The sequence below is a fragment of the Triplophysa dalaica genome, chromosome 6 (genome assembly GCF_015846415.1).
Source record: "Triplophysa dalaica isolate WHDGS20190420 chromosome 6, ASM1584641v1, whole genome shotgun sequence".
Classification (NCBI taxonomy): Eukaryota; Metazoa; Chordata; class Actinopteri; order Cypriniformes; family Nemacheilidae; genus Triplophysa; species Triplophysa dalaica.
Genome location: NC_079547.1, coordinates 5,810,780 through 5,816,825, shown reverse-complemented (window position 1 = coordinate 5,816,825; position 6,046 = coordinate 5,810,780).

Here is a 6,046-nt window from a genome sequence, read left to right as displayed (position 1 = left end):
TGGCTCACTTTGATGGCAGATCTGTGATGAATGTATTGCTGATTAAGACCCACACCAGGGCCTTTCAGCCATAGGACATCCCGCCGCGTCTATGCCTAATAATTAATTATAAATAAACTAATAAACTAATTTCAGGTTCTGTTGGAATAGCCCTACAAATCCTGGTTGAAACATTGAGTTAATAGTGGGGCAACATTAAGACGTCAACAGTGGTTCCATATTCAAATGACTTTCTATTTATGCACTGATGTTATGGATTGTGGTAATAGTTGTGACTTGCATATTCATTTACATCCACACCAAACCATTCATATTATTCAGTATATCATTAATAATATTAGTATAAAGTCACATTTAAATATTGTAACAACCAAAAATGTATAATTTGCATAATAATTTTAAGAATAATAAAATGTGCATCATAATAAAATATTTTAAAGATTTCTACTACCATCATTATCAATATTAATATTAACGTCATAAAATGCACAAATAACATTTTTTCCTTTCCATGAAAAGTATCTTAAGTTATCATGAATAATAGTTCTTTTAAATAGTTATTTATTTTTGCTGAACAAAAAATTATATATTTTGTAAAACTAACCAAAGGCAAGGCGAGGCAAGCCCCCATTGACTTCCATTGAAAGGACACAAAACCAAAGACACATTTCTCAAAATATCTTCTTTGTGTTAGCAAGTAAGTCATGCAGGTTGTATACAATTTGAGGGTGAATAAATAATGACAGAAATGTAATTTCTATACTCATTTAAGGTAATTTCTTTCTAAATATCCCTTGGAATCCAGATCATAACATACTGTACAATTCACGATAAAACAATACATCTAACATTTCATATTAAGAGAAAAACGTTAAATAAGCTTAAATTAACTTTTTTAAGATTTTAAACATCTAAAAAAATTGTTTTTGTTTATTTTGATAGGCCTTCCAGCTGTGAAACACCCCTGCTGGTGTCTGGTGTCCTCTGTTTTATTGACACTGCAATGTGACTGCGGAGGTGCCATGTTACTGGCAATAACTGGAGGATTCCCTCTGTCGGCATGCCAGTGAGGTGATGCACCGCACAACAATGAAACAAAGCTTTGTGGGATGCGGAAGAATTTGCAGTTCTTCCAAGATTTTGCTAGAACTGTCTTTGTGCTGCCCTGATATCAATGCAGGATCTCTGTGTTGTTTTTGTTGTGGTGTGAATGGACATGTGTCCTAGTTGATTTGAGGATGATGAGTCAGACCCACATACACTGGACAGAGAGGAAGACAGAGAGATGTTTACTCCATTAAAACAATGATACGGTTTCTTGTTTGGAAGTGAAATATTGAATATTACCACCAAAAATGTAAAATTAAACACATTTCATAATCGTAAACATTTAATAGCATAAGAAAAAGTAAATTAAAAGTAAGTTCAACCGAAAATAAAAATCCTTCACCTTCACGTTGTTCCAAACCAAAATCAAGGTCTTTTCCTCAACCACCAGTTTTAATGTCAACCAAGACTTGGTTCCTTCAGTAGAGCACCTAAAGAAGTGTTTGAAGAACAACTCTTTCAAACAATCAAAGCAGACTGTGACCTGGGGCATAAAAAAAGACAAAGAGACATCATAAAAGTATTCCACTTCTACCTTATTTATTCTGTGGGTCAGGTGTCCAGAAACAGAGAACTGAGTGAAAGCACACAGTACTCAACTGGTCATGTGATCTCAACATGTCCTTCCCCATGAGCTGACCGGCTACATGTCAGTCTTTATCTTCATCCCGAAATCTTCCTAACCCTCACGTGAATGTTCATTGATTTACACACTTTTTTATTTAGCAAAAAACGAAATGCACAAAACTGATAAGATACAGTATAGTACATGATGAGATGATTGTCATTTTAAGGGCTGAATAATCCTTACATGTGGATTTGCTTTCTTAAAATATTTTCTTCCTCATTAAAGAATGAAATAGATCACCTCATATCGTCGCTGCACTTCTGAAACCTGTCCAAATTAGCTTTTTTTTGAGGAAATAGTTAAAAAACACTACTTTTTAAATGATTCCATACTGTGTTTTCAAAGTTGACACGCACTTTTGAATACTTTTTATTGGTTAAATATTTGCTAAACCCAGTGACAAACAGAATGGGTGAATACAAATATTTATTATTATATAAAAATCACGTAATATGGAGATACAAGGTTTTAGAAGGACAGCAGCGATATGCATTCAGCAGATCCACACAGAGGCTTTGGCATCCTGAGCAGAGTCACTGTGCCGTCATGCCGTTTCTCAGTGTGCAGCTGAAAGCACACTGACTGCACTAAAGGTCAATTGTCAGCAATCCCAATAGCCAGACACACCCCCTGTCTCCAACACCCCCACACTGCTGGAGATTACAGCACTGACACATATATGAGACACACACACACACAGAGATCTTACTCCAGTGAACTGAATACTGTATACTTCTTATGCGCAAATGTCAGTCTTGAACTTATACACTATTTCACACTTTCAATGTCCTGTTTTCCTGACCTTAAAGGAATACTTCAGCCCAAAAAGAAAATTCTATCATCATTTATTCATTTACATATATGCATTTGGCAGGCGCTTTTATCAAAAGCGACTTAAATTGCATTGTCCTATACATTTTGATTCTGACTATATGCAATCCCCTGGGATCAAACCCATGACCTTGGCATTGCTAGCGCCATGCTCTAACCACTGAGCCATAGGAAAGCCCTTTAAAGGGACAGTTCACCCAAACATGAAAATTCTGTCATCATTTACTCACATGCGAATTGTTCCACATCTGGGTAGATTTCTTTGTTTTGATGGGGGCAAGATCTGTTATAAGCATTCTTCCAAATATCTTTCTTTGTGTTCATCAGAACAAAGAAATGTAAACAGATTTGGAACAACTGGAAGGTGAGCAAATGATGACAGAATTATCATTTTTGGGTGATGTATCCCTTTAGTGGGATACTGTGATTTACCAAAAATGAAAATTTTGTCATTGTGAGAAATGAAATTTTCAGAAGAGTGTCCAACTTGCTGTTTTAATACACTTGATACAAAGTGGATGAGAACCAAGGATGGTCATGGTCACCATCCACTCATATGCAAAAGTTTTTTTTAATATTCTGCTAGAAAACTTATTTTCTCAAGAAATAAAATCAAAATCAATTTTAGGATATTGGGTAAATTTCCTATTTTTTAACCTGTCTGGTCACTTTGAACTCATAATGGTTTATGTCTAATACAACCACAAAACCACCAAAATTATTTTCAGTTTTTCCAAATTTACTATATTTATAGCTACATGTTGATCATTGAAAAATTATCATTCTTGTTTTATTCTATGAATAAACCTGCAACATTTCTACCAAACTTCAAGCAAAAATATTGTTTTTTATTGGCAGAACATTGAAATGGGTCAAACAGGTCTAAATAACAATAAAAGATTCAATGTTTTAAAGGTACAATTTATAATTCTTCGTAGATTCTATTGACAGAAATGCAATGTAATAAGCATAACTATGTCTTCAGATATGTATGAAGACCTTATATAATGAAGCGTTATGTTTTTATTACCTTAGAATGAGTTATTTCAATCTACATACACCATGGGTCCCCTTACATAGAATTCGCCATGTTGTCACTACAGTAGCCCTTAGCAGACAAACTGCTCTACTGGCTTTGAAAGGGAGGAGTGGAGTGAATCATAGTTCACCTTTTGTGAAACAGAAAGGTTCTTCGGATGTTAAAAGGAACCCAGGGTATAGAGAGATATATGGCTTAATACGTTGTTATAGCCTTACACTACTAGCATTTGTCGTTCTCAAGGCATCAAATATTTTAATTTCCTTAAAAAAAACTAAATGTAATACCAATATTACCTAAGGAGGCCGCCATGTTCTTTTTTGATGATGTTAAATGGTTGCACGCACAGGCAGCCAGACTGCACACAGACACACTTATCAGTTCTACAGTAAATATAAGGTGTTGTACGAGAAAAATAAAATAAAAAGAATGCTAAAATAATAAAGAAAGAAAATTAAGTTTTTTCGCTATTTGGTGTATTTTCAACCATATTAAAATTGTTGGTCAGAAACAATACACACATTCATATCAATAACCAAAATTTGTGTGACCGTAATATATACACAATGTTTTTAGCCATTATAAAATGCCTTTTATCAAGATTTTGACTTTTTAAAGTTGATTTACAGTGGCCTATTGTCTTCTCTCTCTCTCTCTCTCTCTCTCTCTCTCTCGTTCATTAGCTGACGAGGGCTAATATTTACATTTGTTCTAATACAGTTTCCCTTATTTTTAGTTTCTGGCTGATAGTTAACTTCTTGTTGTATAACTAACAAAGTTAGCCAGCATAATGTAACCGTATGCTTTCAAAAGTTAACGCAACGTGAAAAATAACCTTGTTTCCCAGTTTCTGATTTGGGCATAAGTGAGACATTTTGAGACTGTTATGACTCATGGCTCAAGGGACGCAACAAATACGAGGGAAACACGCAAACCAAGTATCAGGCTTAAAACAAAACTTTATTATTAACAGAAAAGACTAAAGTTAAACATTAAATTGCAAATCAAAACAATATTCAAATAAAGTCTACAGTATATCTGAAGCAGTCAGTAATGTCAGTGCATAGTTTTAGATGCATGGCTGGGAATGTAATAATGTGTATAAAAATGTAGAAACTTCCAACACAAAACAAACGCCTGAACTTCAAATGAAGGTCCTCCACAAAAGGGATGTCTCCCAAATGACTGTCTTCAAAGCCTCGTAGGGAACATCTTTTAAGAGGAGCTTGATGACCCCACCAGGTGCACATCATTGACCGCTAATTGGAGCTGCCTCTCGCAGGCAACTCCAAAACGAACAGCAGAGGTCATCGAACCCATAGGACAGGGACCCTCACAAAAGGTACCTGGAAACTGGTCTACAGATCATGTGGGAGCTTGCACAACAGTCTTGATACGTGTGAACCACACTCTAGCTCCACATAGCCTTTATTCCCCAGCTGTTGAGGCATACTCACTAGGGAACGGACACTCAATGCGAACATCCCCTTGGCCAACATTCGGTCCGTACATAAGTTCTGCTATCCTTTGAAGAGCCAGCTGGTGGGGGTGTCCGTACTGCTGGTTAAGCGCATCCATAGTATCTGAGAATGGACATAATTAGTTGCAGTAGTAGTCTACGATCAACAATGCTTCCTCCAACTTCAGTTGGTCGACGAGAATCTGGTACTTGAACCGTTCTGTAGCGTCTGGTGGCAGGATGTTTTCTAAAGCGATGAGCAGCTGAGAGAACTCTGTTGGATCTGGCTAAACAAAGTTTGGAATGGTAGGAGCTGGTCCCCTGTAAGCACTCTCTTGACTATTAAGAACACGTAACTGTGTTGAGCTGTAGCCACCTCTGCCGTCGGCTCTTTCGTATGTTCTTGTCATATCTTTAGCTGCTAAGCCTCTTTTCTAGGTCATATAGGAGATCTGTTCTGGATGCTTCTTCTGCAGCAACATGTGGGGACTGAGGCAACTTAGATCTAGGTCGGGGTATGGCCCTGGCATCTGTAGTGGTCGGCAGAGTACGGGTGCGGGGTTGAGGAACAGGAGATGTCATTTGTGGATGGTGCCTGGACCCATCACTCACTCCCAGTAAGCTTAACTGTGCTTCCAGAGTATCATTTCTCTCTTGTAGTATCTTATCCACTCCCAGGAATAACGTTGCAGTTCATCAGTATCTTGTCAAAGCTGCTGGACTTCACTTAGAACTTCGGATGCCAGCTCAGGTTGAGGGACAGGTGTACGCTGTTGTCCGTATTCCCGACAGGGATTCCACTCTATGGAAGAATGCCGTGGCTGCATTGCAGCATTGTACTCGGGTTGGGTTGCGGTAAGCTTTGGTCCAGCTTCTCCTTGAAAATCTAAATCATCACTTATCTCTGGTGGGTGATCTTCTTGTGTTCGTGACTGTAGCCTTGTCGGATGATCAGTGAGGTCAAAGTCTGACAGGTGACTAG